Here is a 16,759-nt window from a genome sequence, read left to right on the forward strand (position 1 = left end):
ATTTTAGGATTTCTTAATCTATTTCTATGAAAAATGATGTTGGAATTTTGATATGGCTTGCATTGAATCTGTAGATAATTTTGGGTAATAGGAGCATTTTAAGAATATTAGTTTCTTCAATGCATAAACATAGGATATCTTTCCATTTATTTATGTCTTCTTCAATTTCTTTCATCAATGTTTTAGTTTTCAGTGTACCTGTGTAGTTAGATTTATTTATTTATTTATGAGACAGAGTCTTGCTTTGTCACCTAAGCTGGAGTGCAGGAGTAGGATCATAGCTCACTGTAGCCTCTTTACTGCTGGGCACAAGCAAACCTCCTATCATGGGATCCTCGGGATGTCACTTTGCCAGCCAGAAACCTCTGTGGCTAGTGGCACCTTTTCCTGAATTTTGCTCAGGCCCACTGGGCTCATTCTGCCCACTTGCACATGCAGATTGAGGTCAGCTCGTGATACCGGCCCAGATCCCACACTTGCCAAGGGTGAGCCTGGCACGGAGTGGCAACGGGTGTATGAGCAAGTGTGGGGGCCGACTGCTGCGTAGAGCCAGGCATGCTGGCTGCAGCAGGGTGGGCTGCCCCAGGCAGTGACACAGGTGCCTGCTCCGTGCAAGGCTATGGCTGAACCAGGCATACCGCAAGCAGTTTCCACCGCAGACACCTGGGAACACAGTGGCGCCTGGAAGCTTGGAGACGCTAGGATACACAGAGCCCCAAAGAGGGTGTCACAGCACTGGCCCTGGTCTGGGCTCCCAGAAGGGCCACAGCTCGTCTCTCTTTCTCGTCGCCCGCATTGTGGTGAGTGGGGCGCGTGTTTTAGCCCTGTTTGTTACTGCTCTTTCAGTCGTGCCATTCGGCGGGTCCCAAGTTCTTGTCCCAACATCCAGCAAGGATGAGGTATGCCGACAACTGGAGGGTGAGCAAGGCAGAGAGGAGCTTCACTGAGCAACAGAGCGGCTCTCAGGAGATCTGAAGTGGGTAGCTCTTTTCTACAGGCAGGTCGTCCGAATGAGTATCCAGCTCTTAGTGGAGAGGAGACCCATGGTGGGTGGCTGCTTTCTGCAGGCTGGTAATTTGAAGAGCCCAGGAAACCTGAAATGGGTAGGTCCTTCTCGCAGCTGGTAGTCACAACGGTCTGTATGAGTCTGACTGAGTTCAGAGTTTTTATGGGCTTCAGAAGGGAGGAAGTACATGGTGACTGGTCCATGGGCAGCCATGGCGGGTCTGGAAAAAGCACCATGAGTTCTCACTCTGGCTGGCGGGCTCCATCTGGAACTGACAGCCTAGCCCCCATGCTTCAGGCTGTCCCTAGTCTGAAGGTGGGGCTTCACCAGGGACCTGCCCCTTTCTACCCAGGAGCCTGTCTGCCTCCTGCTGCCATCAATCCTGTCAACCAGGGCACCCAGGCTATTCCTGTGGAGGGGTGCTTACAGGCCTGCCCCAGCCACCCTCTGCCTTCCCCAACCCCAGGCCTCCCTCCCAAAGTTTCAGAGGGGGCTGAGGTGGCAGGGGGAGTTGGTATGTCTGCACAGCCCCCAGCATGTGCACACTTGACTGGATCACAACAGTGCCTCGGCTCACCTTCAACCTTGTTCTGAAATGGGAGCAGGCACCCGGAGCAAGGAGAGGCCAGGCAGCAGGAGCAGGTGTTTTGGAGCTTCCAGGGGCAGGGTGGGCTTCCCAGGCCCCTGAGAGCGCAGGGATGCCAGGGTCTGCAGCCACTGCTGGGTGGCTGCAGGTGCACCCAGGAGGGCGGGGCACTGCTGTTCCTGGTTCCTGTAGGCTCCTCAGAGCACCCAGCTTTGGCTGCACCTCCCCCACTGCAGCTGTATTCTTTGCAAGGGCAGTTCCAGACAGGCCATCACAGACATCACTCACACCTCAGCCTCCTGAGTAGCTGCGATTTACAGGAACATGCCACTGCACCTGGCTAACTTTCAAAATTCTTTATAGAGATGGGGTCTTGCTATGCTGTCCAGGCTGGTCATAAACTCCTGGTGTCAAGCGATCCTCCCACCTCAGCCTCCCAAAGTGCTCAGATTATAGGTGTGAGTCACAGTGCCCAGGCAAATTTATTCTTAAATATTTTGTAGCTATTGTAAATGGGATTATTTTCTTGATTCTTAGGGAGTTCACTTAGTGAATAGAAACGCTACTGATTTCTGTATGTTGATTTTTTGTATCCTGCAACTTTACTGTACTTGTTTATCCTAATAGTTTTTTGGTAGAATCTGTAGGGTTTTTTATACATAAGATCATGTTATCAGCAAACAGCGACAGTTTCACTTCTTCTTTACCCATCTGGATGCTTTATATTTCTTTCTCTTGACTAATTGTGCTGGCCAGGACTTCCAGTACTATAATGAGAAGGACAGGTAACAGTGGGTATGTTTGTCCTTTTCTGGTTCTTAGAGGGAAAGCTTTCAGCTTTTCCCATTCAGTATGATGTTAGCTGAATGTCATACATAGTCTTTATTGTGTTGAGGTACATTCCTTCTATACCTAATTTGGTGACAGTTTTTTATCATGAAAGGATGTTGAATTTTGTCAAGTATTTTTTTTTTTCATCCATATGAGATGATATGTCCCCTTCACTCTGTTAAGGTGAGGTATCACATTTATTGATTTGTGTATTTTGAACTATTCTTGCATCCCAGGGTTAAATAACACTGGATCATACTGGATGATTTTTTTTTTTTTTGAGATGGAGTCTTGCTCTGTCGCCCAGGCTGGAGTGCAGTGGCCAGATCTCAGCTCACTGCAAGCTCCGCCTCCCGGGTTCACGCCATTCTCCTGCCTCAGCCTCCCGAGTAGCTGGGACTACAGGCGCCCGCCACCTCGCCCCGCTAGTTTTTTTGTATTTTTTAGTAGAGACAGGGTTTCACCGGGTTAGCCAGGATGGTCTCGATCTCCTGACCTCGTGATCCGCCCGTCTCGGCCTCCCAAAGTGCTGGGATTACAGGCTTGAGCCACTGCGCCCGGCCGTGGATGATATTTTTAGTGCGTTGTTGATTTGGTTTGCTAGTATTTTGTTGAGGATATTTGCATAATATACACATAAGGATACTGGCCTGTAATTTTCTTTTTTTGTAATGTCCTTGTCTGGCTTTGGTATCAGAGTAATGCTAGCCTCATAAAAAGAGTCTGAAAGTATTATCTCCTCTTTGATTTTTTGGAAGATTTTGAGAAGGACTGGTATTAGTTCTACTTTAAACGTTTGATAGAATTTAGCTATAAGCCATCAGGTCCTGGGCTTTTCTTTGATGAGAGATTTTGATTACTAATTCCATCTCCTTACTTGTCATTGGTATGTTTAGATTTTCTGTTTCTTCATATTCAGTCTTCATAGGCTGCGTATGTCTAGGCATTTATCCACTTGTAGATTAACTAATTGGTTGGTGTAGAATTGTTCATAGTCGTCTCTTACGATACATTCTCTTTCTGTAGAATCAGTTGTAATGTCTTCTCTTTCATTTCATTCCAATAAAATTTCATTCTAGTTTTAAAACATGGCAATTCATATAGAAAGAAAATATGCTTTCTACTTCTCTGAGCTATTGGATTATATCAAATCATAAACTTTTGTAAGTGATTGTTTTCATAGTGTTAGTATTATGCAACTTTCTCATAGCCTTCAAGATCGCAGTCATTCTGATCTGATAGGTGACTTTTAAAAAAAATTCTAATTCACAAATATCATACATGGTTGAATGGAAACCGATCATAGCAAGAAGTTATAAAATAAAATAAAACTGCAAAGAACCTTTCATTTCAACAGGAATCAAATATTCAAAGAATTAAAAATCTTTTTAGCTTATATTTGCTTTTTAAAATATTCCAAATTTCTTCAGTATAACCATAGCTCTAATCATGCAATCCACAGAAGATTTGTTTTATCAATTGTTTTTACTGTATTTATCACAGAGAATGATTTTAGCCTAAGCATATTTCAGCCACTACATAGTACTAATTCAGACTATTAGTAGGTTTATTCCAGATTACTCTCTTAGTGGGCCTTAAATTACTTTAAAATGATTTTAATGCAACTATTATCCTTTTGTTGCAAAGAGAAGAAGAATCCCTTATTGGGTATGAGCAGGTCATTTTCAGAAACAAAGAACCAAAGGTAATTCTAAATTCTGTTCACCAAATTAAACTTTGTGTTTACCCCTCTTGCAACTTGCCCAGACAATATGGCTTCAGTGGAATGTGAGCTCACTGAAAAAAAGTACAAAGAAATGAAATATATCTGTGAAAGTTCATAATAACCAGGCTATTCAGAGTATTAACATTAAATGAAATATTTTCATTAGAGATTTAAAAAGAAACACTCCTTTTTTCCTCACAAGCATTTCCTAAGAATGTCTATCAGATCCACACAGGGGATCTCTTCAGCTGGAATAAATAAGCAGTTTGGTTCTGAGAGCCCACCTTTGTTATATCCATTACTTGGGGAAGACCAGTGAGTGATTTTTGTGTAACTTGTATGCAAACATCTTGAGAGCTTTTTCTGAGAAAAAGAAGTACAATGTTTTATCAAATATAGTTCCAAGAACATGTACCTTATCAATATATTGGGCTTGTTGACATTAATGATTTAATAAGGCTGGAACTCAGTGAATAAGCTGGAAGCTCATTCATTCCTCTAATTCTATATAGTTTCTCCCTGACTTCAAAAATAAGGTTTCTTGAAAATCTCTCTGGATCAAGAACTCAAGGTTGAGAAAACTAATATATTGTGAAGAAAAACAGAATTAGGTGATTAAGATCATGTGAACATGAAAGTCTATGTCAATAGGCATACAGTCACTAAAACAAAATTTTTAAAAGGATAGCAAACTAAAGATATGATCAATGACAATTCACATATTTTAACTTTAGGGATAATTTCCATTTATTTTTCCATTCTTGCTAGTACCTTTCAAGAACGTCCTCTGGGAAGTGTTACAGAAATGCTTATGAAGCTACTTTACTTTTGGAATATATATATATATATATACACACAACCTTACTGTCTGCTTCCATCCAAATATTGGCACCTTTAGAAATTTATGACTAGTATATTTATACTAACTTCTCTTCATATCTTCTCAGGTTTTGTTTCTTGCTGCACTGAGTCCTTACTCAGTGGTCTCTCTGACACATTTCTTATTTTTTAATTTGAGACAGGGTTTTGCTCTGGCACCCAGGCTGGACTGTAATAGTGCAATCGTGGCTCACCACAGCCTTGGCCTCTTAGGCTCAAATGATCCTTCCACCTAGGCCTCCCAAGTAGCTTGGACTCCAGATGTGTGCCACCATGCCCAGCTAGTACACATTTCTAACAGTATATACCTCCTCACTGGTACCAATGGAGTGCAGTTTGAAATCCCAGGTTTACTTTCCCACTTTATCATTTTCATGACTTCCTTAAAAAATCACTACCACTGACATCATCTTTGTTTACTTTTCTCAAATATCATATTCCTCTTTTTCTCATTATGACCACCAACAGGAATTGTCTACATTTCTAGTTTGCCAGAAATTATTTTTCAGTGCTAGAAAGTTCTATAGAGGAGAAAAAAGAAGGGAAGGGAAGAAATGCAACAGTGACAACTACTGCTGATTTCACTGTTCAGGTTTATCCTAAAAATATGGATGGAATTACTGGATAAGAGACAGGGCTATTGAAGAAGGAATTCAACCAGAGGGCATATTTAAATTCCTTCTACATCATGGTAGCCTTGAAGGTCTCTTCCAATTCTATGATTTGATGAATAAGCCATCACTAGAACTTGTAGGAGCAAACAAGAAAAAAAACACTTTCACAAATTAAACACCAAAGTTGTACTGCCCCCTTTTGGATGCAGCCAAAAGAAACCAATAAGTACTTAACAGGGTATCATGATTTTTAAAAAGGTCTAAAGTAAACAGGGACAATTTGACTTCTTCTTTTCCTAATTGAATACTCTTTTTTTCTTTCTCTTGCCCGATTGCCCTAGCCAGAACTTCCAACACTATGTTGAATAGGAGTGGTGAGAGAGGGCATCCCTGTCTTGTGCCAGTTTTCAAAGGGAATGCTTCCAGTTTTTGACCATTCAGTATAATATTGGCTGTGGGTTTGTCATAAATAGCTCTTATTATTTTGACATACGTCCCATCAATACCTAATTTATTGAGAGTTTTTAGCATGAAGGGCTGCTGAATTTTTTCAAAGGCCTTTTCTGCATCTATTGAGATAATCATGTGGTTTTTGTCTTTGGTTCTGTTTATACGCTGGATTATGTTTATTGATTTGCGTATGTTGAACCAGCCTTGCATTCCAGGGATGAAGCCCACTTGAGCAAGGTGGATAAGCTGTTTGACGTGCTGCTGGATTCGGTTTGCCAGTATTTTATTGAGGATTTTTGCATCGATGTTCATCAGGGATATTGGTCTAAAATTCTCTTTTTTTGTTGTGTCTCTGCCAGGCTTTGGTATCAGGATGATGTTGGCCTCGTAAAATGAGTTAGGGAGGATTCCCTCTTTTTCTATTGATTGGAATAGTTTCAGAAGGAATGGTACCAGCTCCTCCTTGTACCGACATGATTGTATATTTAGAAAAACTCATCGTCTCAGTCCAAAATCTCCTTAAGCTGATAAGCAACTGCAGCAAAATCTCAGGATACAAAACAATGTGCAAAAATCACAAATATTCTTATGCACCAATAACAGACAAACAGAGAGTCAAATCATGAATGAACTCCCATTCACAATAGCTTCAAAGAGAATAAAATACCTAGGAATCCAACTACAAGGGATGTGAAGGACCTCTTCAAGGAGAACTACAAACCACTGCTCAGTGAAATAAAAGAGGGCACAAACAAATGGAAGAACATACCATGCTCATGGATAGGAAAAATCAATACTGTGAAAAGGGCCATACTGCCCAAGGTAACTTACAGATTCAATACCATACCCATTAAGCTACCAATGACTTTCTTCACAGAATTGGAAAAAACTGCTTTAAACTTCATATGGAACCAAAAAAGACCCTGCATTGCCAAGACAATCCTAAGCCAAAAGAACAAAGCTGGAGGCATCATGCTACCTGACTTCAAACTATACTACAAGGTTACAGTAACCAAAACAGCATGGTGCTGGTACCGAAATAGAGATATAGACCAATGGAACAGAACAGAGCCCGCAGAAATAATACCACACATCTACAGTCATCTGATCTTTGACAAACCTGACAAAAACAAGAAATGGGTAAAGGATTCCCTATTTAATAAATGGTGCTGGGAAAATTGGCTAGCCATAAGTAGAAAGCTGAAACTGGATCCTTTCCTTACTCCTTATATGAAAATTAATTCAAGATGGATTAGAGACTTAAATGTTAGACCTAAAACCATAAAAACCCTAGAAGAAAACCTAGGCAATACCATTCAGGACATAGGCATGGGCAAGGACTTCATGTCTAAAACACCAATAGCAATGGCAACAAAAGCCAAAATTGAAAAAAAGGATCTAATTAAACTAAAGAGCTTCTGCACAGCAAAAGAAACTACCATCGGAGTGAACAGACAACCTACAGAATGGGAGAAAAGTTTTGCAATCTACTCATCTGACAAAGGGCTAATACCCAGAACCTACAAAAAACTCAAACAAATTGACAAGAAAAAAACAACCCCATCAAAAAGCAAGCAAAGGATATGAATGGACACTTCTCAAAAGAAGACATTTATACAGCCAACAGACACATGAAAAAATGCTCATCATCACTGGCCATCAGAGAAATGCAAATCAAAACCACAATGAGATATCATCTCACACAGTTAGAATGGTGATCATTAAAATGTCAGGAAACAACAGGTGCTGGAGAGGATGTGGAGAAATAGGAACACTTTTACACTGTTGATGGGACTTAAACTAGTTCAACCATTGTGGAAGACAGTGTGGCGACTCCTCAAGGATCTAGAACTAGAAATACCATTTGACCCAGCCATCCCATTACTGGGGACATACCCAAAGGATTATAAATCATGCTACTATAAAGACACATGCACACGTATGTTTACTGTGGCACTATTCACAATAGCAAAGACTTGGAATCAACCCAAATATCCATCAGTGACAGACTGGATTAATAAAATGTGGCACATGTACACCATGGGATACTATGCAGCCATAAAAAGGGATGAGTTCGTGTCCTTTGTAGGGACGTGGATGAAGCTGGAAACCATCATTGTCAGCAAACTATCGCAAGAACAGAAAACCAAACATCGCATGTTCTCATCATTGGTCGGAATTGAACAATGAGATCACTTGGACACAGGAAGGGGAACATCACACACTGCGGACTATTGTGGGGAGGGGGAGAGGGGAGGGATAGCATTAGGAGATATACCTAATGTAAATGACAAGTTAATGGGTGCAGCACACCAATATGGCACATGAATACATATGTAACAAACCTGCATGTTGTGCACATGTACCCTAGAACTTAAAGTATATATATATACTTAAAGTGTATATATATATATAGGCTTAAAGTATATATTTAAACTTAAAGTATATATTTCAACTTAAAGTGTGTGTTTGTGTGTGTGTGTGTGTGTATATATATAGAGAGAGAGAGGCTTAAGCAATATGGTAAAATATAGGCATTAGTTTTACCAGTCAGCAGTCCATTACCTAACATATTTAACTAACCCCAAAGCGAAAACAAACATAATAAATTGGTGGTGGGCCACCATTACAAACAAAATAAAGCAAGCAAACAAACAAATCACCAGATAAAAAACAGCAAAAGATTTGGGATTTGGCTCAACAAAAAAATGACGTTCTTGTTGGTGATAAAATAGAAAATGGGTCCCTGACTCTGGAGTGGGAAGAGGACGGAGGGATGTGCTGTTGTCTTTATCAACAAAAATTAGGAGATCCTAAAGGAGGTTCACATATTTTCTAGTATTTTAATGGTACAATGATAACATTTTTGGGCATTGGACATGTAACACACTACCATTCCAAGAAAAACACTATTATAAAGATACATTTCATTAAGCTATCATAAATCATCTTCAATGCTTAAAAAAAATCTAGAATGTAGACCACAATCCTTTATTTATATGGTAGTAGCAAAGAAATGAATAGGTCTAACAGTGACTCCAGTATGTTCAACAGAACAAACCACTAGGGTGTTGTAGGAGCTAAAGCAGAAAATATTGAATCAGAGCTTAAAATCTACTTAGAAGACATTCTCTGTATAAAAACAAAAGGAAATCTTATAGGTTTAAACAATAAAATATGGTAGACTCATGAATCAGTATTTGATAATTAAGACTAATTTGAGGGGAACGAATTAGAGGGCAGATATATTTGAATTAATTTATAGAAAATATTTTTAAATAAATACCATTTAATGGACATAAAGACTAAAAATTCTTTTCCTGTAGATATGTTTTAAAGGAGTAGCGTCAAAACGCAGCTATAGATGATTAAAATTAGCAAATAAATTGCTTATATGCAAAGATCAAATTTGTTATAAGACTTTATATAAACAATCTCTGTCCAGTATTTATGACATTGAGAATGTAAAGCATAATCTTTTAGATGATGCGTACTTCAGCCTATGTGACTTTAAAAATTATCAAAAAAACAGAAACAAAACCCCCAAATAAAGAATCCTCATTAATAAATCCTCAAGCGAAAACACTTCAGGCAGCATAATTGACAAAAGAAAAAAAATGCAATAAGTAGCTACATCTTAGGAATAAATTAAGAAGTTATGAAATAAAGAAATGCAGAAGAAAACAAAGCAAAACGAAAATTTCTGACATAACTAAAACAAATTCCAATAGGCACAAATAATTCCAAAAATTTCCAGTAGGCACACACACACACAAAAACATAGCAGGGAGAGGTGTCAGAACTCTGTGCAAGGAGGTGGAGAAGTACCCTCATGTGAAAATACTTAAAAATTAAATGAGAGGCAGAGAAAATGCAAATATACAGAAGAACAGGAGTATCATATCATACGCAGTGATGTAGGAAAACTAGGTAAGTTAATGTGACTACAGCATCAAAACAGCCAGCACTGGGGAGAAACACTAGGCTCTGAGTTTCTGTAGATTTTTGGTGCAGGCACTCATAACAGTAAAAGAAACCATTTTATGTAAGGAATTCTGTAAGCCAGCAGTAATGCCTGATTTTTATCATGTCTAGAAACAGTTATCTTTTACCAGAAGAGAATAATATTTCAAATCTTACCCAGAGCAGCACAATATTATGCCAATCTGACAAATAATGAAGAGTTTAGACAGGGAAAATAACACACTGACATGAAAATAAAACCCTTATAAGCAAAAAAAGATGTCTGGATTATACAAATTATGTACAGGAGTAAACAAAGATGGGGCCATTATTGACTTGGTGATAATTCACAAATCAAAAAATAAAATCTGAATATGAGCAAGTGCAACCATAAAGAACTTCTAAGTCATTCTTGTTTATCAGATTTTTTTTTTTTTTTACATTTAGAGAATTGTCCTGTCAAGTTTTTTAAGATACACAAAAAAATAAATGGAACATAATTTTAGATTTCATAGGTGACAATTCAAAAGCCATAAAATAAAATGTGAAGTATGTTAAGTATTTCCAGAAACTTGCTGAATCTTCTCTGTTTATAATGAACTGAAATGACGATGCAGAAAAATAACTATTCAAACGTTTAAACCAAAATATTATCAGCCATTTTGCTCCATATGAGTGATTTAAGGCTTAATACTGCCTCTCACACATAGCCTCAAATGCTACTTAGAACTAATCAAATATTAAATGTTCCCTATATTGCTGGCCTTTATAATGCTATGATTTTCTTGTGATTTTATGGCACTAAGAATACAGCTGTAGATATTGTTGCAGATATAGATATAGATATTTATAATAAAATATGCCCTATATAAAAATACGTTACATAGAATCTTAAATTGGCACAGAAGACTGCAAATCAATACATGTAAATTAATCTTAGTATGATTTTCAGGAAAAATAAAATATAAAATATATAAAAACATCTATTCATTGGCTAGTTGCAACAGAGAACAACTAACCATTAGTAACTGAAACAAAAATTAAGCATTCACTTCATAAACGGAGATAATAAAAAGATTACCTCAAAAGTACTCAATATTTTTGGCAATATATGCTTCTAAATTGGGTTGAATTGGTGAAATTGTCCTTTTTATTGGTAAAAATGTCGAATATTGGTAATTTCATATGGTTCAGGCTAAAAGCATTAGAATGAAATGAATGACATTCTATGTAATATTACAATATAAATGAAGAAAATATATTCACTGTCTAACATCTGTAATTCAAATAAATTTTCTACCACATAAAAAAGATAAAAGAGGAACAAATATAATCAGTGATTTGTGTTGCTTCCAAATTACAAAATAAAGAGATTGGATCTTTTAGCAAATTTGAGCAGATAGTATGTAGATTGTTAGGTAACAATGTTTTATTCTTCTTTGATGATAAAGAATATGTAACAAGAGGAAAGTTATAAATGAGACAAATTCACATTTGGAAAACAAGTAAACAATAAAGTCCTTTATGATATTTATAATAGATTAAGAAATATTTTGGACAGAGTACATTAATATGTAAGCTTCTTCCTCTAAATTACTGCAAGTTCATAATGTTTTTTAAAAATGGCTGAAAATAATAAAGGCAAGAAGGCCCTCACCAGATGTTGGCTGCTCAGTCTTAGACTTCCTAGCCTTCAGAACTGTAAGAAATATTTATCTTTTCTTATCAATTACCCAGTCTCAGGTATTCTTGCTATGGCAACAGGAAATGAAACAACCAGTGATTAATCAATCAATGTAAGTGAAACAGGACCAAATATTTATGTACTTAGGGTTTAGCAAGAATTACAAGGAAGAAATTCTCAATTATGCCTGGTCCTAAAAACATCTCGTAGAAATAACATGAAAACAAAAATTAATGTGGTCTTTAAATTTTTTCTTATACTTAATAATAACACTAGTTATATCAAAATTTTGATAAGGCTAAGGTTTGGTCAGAAAGAACAGTGTGGCTGTACTAGTTGTTAAAATAATAAATAATATAATACTTAAATATCGGTTGGAAAATGGCCACTGCTCCAAGCTCTCCAAATATCCCCTTCTCTATGGACCCTACCCCCACCAACACACCTCCATATTCCCTAAGGTTAACACCTGGTACAGCAGGGATCCTCTAGTATTCTGGCATCCACTGTGATGCCAGAATGGTTGGTGCCTGTAGCATAACAGTTGTTACATGTATCAAACCTCTCTCCTGTTAATAACAGAAGACAGTAGCAGAAGCTTTGAGCTTGGAGTTAAAGAGACTACATTACAACAGGGCTACTATCTGAGTAAATCCCTGGACCCTTGTAAAATTTCAACTTCCTCCTTTTAAACGAAGTTCTGACACCTAGTAGGACTGTTTGTGGATTACATGCAATGACATAAAAGTGCTGATTTGCACACAGAAGGCATACCATTCACTTTTCCTTTGCCTTACTAGAAAAATAGTAAACACTACATGAAAAAATTAGTAAAAAATGTAGTATTTTACAAACGAGTTGTGTTTCAAACACTCATTTTTGAAGTCAGTAGTCTGGTAATTAGAATGCATTTTCCCCATACTAATCATTATATAAAAGTGGTTATATATGTCAACCACTTTTTATCTCAACTCAACTTTATAAATTCTAATTTCACCCATAATACATTGTTTCTACATGAAAAAAATTGAACATTTATTGAACATTCATACACATCAAGCACTATTCTAAATATTGTACACTTAAGTTATTTAATTCTCGGCCGGGCATATATTGTACACTTAAGTTATTTAATTCTCGGCCGGGTATGGTGGCTCACGCCTGTAATCCCAGCACTTTAGGAGGCTGAGGCAGACGGATCACCTGAGCTGGGGAGTTCCAGACGAGCCCGACTAACATGGAGAAACACCGTTTCTACTAAAAATACAAAATTAGCCAGGCGTGGCGGCACATGCCCGTAATCCCAGCTACTTGCTAGGCTGAGGTAGGAGAATCACTTGAACCCGGAAAGCGGAGGTTGCAGTGAGCCAAGATCACACCATTGAACTCCAGCCTGGGCAACAAGAGCGAAACTCCGTCTTGGGGGGGAAAAAAAAGTTATTTAATTCTCAAAGCAACTTTATGGATAGTATGCTCTGATCATCCCCAAATTAACAGATGGAAATCAAAGCTAAGAGAAGAAGTAAAGTGCTTTGGGTCACTTAGCAAGAAAGTGTCAGAGCCAGGATTGGACCCAGGAATGGGCCTAAGGTCCATGCTTAGGCTCTAAGACCTATGATCCTATTCATTATACTGCAATGTCTGTGGAGTTATTTGAAGTATAAAAGAACATTTTTAAAAAATCAAAACATTTAGAAAAAATACGTGGCAGTTTCTCAAGTTGTGATATAAACAAAACTGGTCAAATTAAGCAAAAGAACAAGAAAAGTATACTGAATTATCTTAACATGCTGGTGGTTTGAGGAAAAGCAGGCCAAGACAGATAAGATGGGTGGAGATATAAAGTGGATTGTCTTAATACTTTCATTTGAGTATTTTATTACATCTTACTTTTAGTATCAAGGTGGCTGTTAAATATTTTATTAGTTTATTTGGTACATTAAGTTCTCTGAATAATAGTTTTTAGTGTCTTAGGATCTTATTTCTTTACCATCTTTTATTGTTTTCAGTTCTTTGGCATTTTTAGGTGCCCCTAAACATTTACATTTGAGCATTTTAGAGGTATTAAGGTTCATTTTAGTTTAGACTATAGATCTATATAAACTTTTTGTTAGAATTATATTCTTTTTTGTTTGTTAGAATGTATTTTTCATTACTTCTATCAGTGTTAAGACTTTATTACTTATATTGATTTTACTAAAAATTAGGTTTAGAATGCTAATAAAAGAGTGACCATGTAACACCCTTTTACTCACACACTATTGCTAATTTTTATTAGTATTTGATAGCCAGCAATTTTAACAATGTTGTGTCACAAAAAAATGAAAAGAGATCTGTCATCCTAAATATTTTACATCCCAAATAAATTCAAACAGATCACCCTTATAGCAATTTAGAAAAATTGTCAATTTTTTTCTAAACAATTTATCGTAACAGTGTAAAATAAATTAACATCAGTCTAAATGTGAATGATTCTAATTGTTGGGTTAATTAGGTAGTTGTCTTAGTTGGAGTTCCTCCAGAAGCTGACTCTGAGACAAGGAATGAGTGAAGATAAGTTATTTGGGAGGGTCTCAGTAAATGGACAGGGGAGTGGGGAACATGATAACAGAAGGGAAGGCAGCTAATATATTAAGATAGCAATCACAGGGGCCAACTGAAGCTTAATCCTGTAGAGGAAACTCTGACAAATAGTATAGGCACGTTCCTTAGAATTGATTAAGTAAGGGCCAAAGAAGTTAGTGTGTTTGTATGCTGAAACCTGCCAATCACTGCTTAAGGTCTTCCCCTAGTGGCTTCTAGAAGCTCAAAGCCTTACAGGAGCTGGCCTTTGGAAGGCAGATGTGCACAAAATGGCAAGGGATTTCAAACCATATGAGCAGACCACTCACATCACTTATTACATTAGCAAAACCATTAGGCATCCATAATTACCACAGTGATAGTTCCGACAAAGTAAATTTAGCCCTAAATGATGGTGAAATTTTGGCAAACTAGCTGAAAATACACTAACAATAGCAAAGTATTGTTACAGTAATGTAGTTTGTAACTTCTCAATTCAAAATGCTAACAAAATAAGAGCCTGGTATCAGGATACTAGAAAACACAGAAAAATTCAAAGAATAATAATATCAGTCTATGCTCTAACTCATTCAAGAAATACTCCTTACAGTTCCTGGTATGATCCAAATTATAGGAAGAACAAACATCCACCAGAACAAGAGTCAAGGATGTGAAACATTGTCCCAAATAATCAGCCTGTCTGTTCCCCTAGTAAACGGCTACACTCCTACTGCAACGTGAAGGAAGATACTATTAAGAAAAAAAACAAGTATGGATTAAAGTCATTTGTAGGATCCACAAATACTTTCTTTGTGTGGATAATACTTCCTCAATCTAAGTAAGATTCTTCTTACTAAGCTTTAAATTTTTCCTTAGCTTTAAAGTCTTTCTCGGTCCCTATTAACAGTCCTCTGCCTTGAATCTTAGGGCCTCCTTCTTTTGAATTGTTCAACATCATTTGTGTTCCTTTGGGTCAGGTAATAGATGCTGACCAGGAGGGCTCAGGTCCAGATCCCAGCATCTCCATAAAGCCAGAGCTTCTTTGGTCAATGAGATGCTAAGTCCAGTGGGTTATTTCTGGATCTTCACTTTGCTCAATGTCCCACTCTGGATTAGAGCTCACAGCTGAATGGATGGCTAAAACAGACTGGATGGTTAACCCAAAGATAGGGGTGTTTGTGGTCACATACTGCCCACCGATGTGGGTTTATTAAAGAGTAGTAATTTCTTGAAAGCTAAATGCATCAGTGAAAAAGTTAAGTGTATGTAAACTATATATTGGTATCAGGACTAATATTTGTAGCTGTGAAACTGACTCATGGTTGTGATTACTTTTTGCAGAGAGTACAGAGAAGAAAAGGTGAAAAGCAATATGTGCAAGAAAATGGAGAAATGACATTTCTCCTTAAACTATGCTATGCTATAAAATCATATTATTTGGGTCAATTATGCATACATTTGCTTCCTCTGAGTTATATTTTCACAGCATAGTCGTCAGGCATTGGTCTATTGCTACTGCAGAGTAGTGCCCCGGAATTTGTCAGGGTGCCTATGTCATTATTCTGTAGGTTTCTGTGATTGCCAGAGTTACTTTTAAAGTGTGGGAGTGGGTTTTTGGGGAGAAGTGAGGTGGTGAAGAGAGAGAGGTAGCAGGAACTGAGAAGGAAAGGAGATTTACCTTAAAAAAAAAAGATATTTTCTTTCTAAAAATGAAAAAACCTGGACAAGAAATACAATGTATTAAGCAGTAACCATTTAGGAAAAAAGAATAAAGTGGAATTTTTGTATACTGTAAAAGAGTTGTTTGCAATATAAAATTATATACTATAAATAACTCCCAAGAAAAGCAACATTTTATGTAGTATATGACTAAATTCTTATCTAAAGTTTTAATAGAAACAGAAATGTATATCTGAAACGAACCTTAGCAGTCCCTGAGAGTTTGCCTTCCTTTTCCAGATAAAGGGAACACACAGCAAAAAGGTTGATTTGCTGAAGGTCATAGTCAGTGACAGAAGAAGGGCTAGCATCCAGCTCTCCCCATTTCTTTCAAATGTCCTTTACACAAACAAATAAAAAATATTACTAATGTAGTTCTTTTTTTTTTATTTTTTGCAATTTGAAGAGCTTTTCATTTAAGCTCCACAACATAATACCTTCAACATAAATAATACCTCAAGAAGTATTATTAGCATTGTACCACCTCCCAACGCGAACATATTTCGAATCTGTGTATCTCTACTTTTAATTCATTTTCTTACTAAGAGAATACTTGAGAAAAGATATTGGTATGTGGCTATATATTAAGAACTAGGCCTTGACTGTATTCTTAGCAATTCCATTAATACGAAATATATCTGAATTACTCTATTTATACTCTAAATTATTCTATTAAATTTATAGCAAGTCACCAGTCTCAAAGATGAAGCCATATGCTAAAAGGCATACCTTCTAAAAT

The 16,759-nt window shown here is 37.3% G+C and overlaps 1 protein-coding gene across 6 annotated transcripts in view; it reads right to left on the reverse strand.

Moving 5' to 3' along the window:
• Positions 1 to 16,759, reverse strand: part of MBD5 (methyl-CpG binding domain protein 5) — a 503,218-nt gene that overhangs the window by 332,016 nt on the left and 154,443 nt on the right. For 3 of the 6 annotated variants that reach the window (XM_050752187.1, XM_050752188.1, XM_050752189.1), the window contains exon 2: positions 16,225 to 16,359. The exons of the other annotated variants lie outside the window; for them this stretch is intronic. The gene's annotated coding sequence lies outside the window, so the exon portion shown is untranslated. The remainder of the gene's footprint in view (positions 1 to 16,224; positions 16,360 to 16,759) is intronic. 6 annotated transcript variants of the gene reach the window in all.

Source organism: Macaca thibetana, chromosome 12 (genome assembly GCF_024542745.1).
Source record: "Macaca thibetana thibetana isolate TM-01 chromosome 12, ASM2454274v1, whole genome shotgun sequence".
NCBI lineage: Eukaryota > Metazoa > Chordata > Mammalia > Primates > Cercopithecidae > Macaca > Macaca thibetana.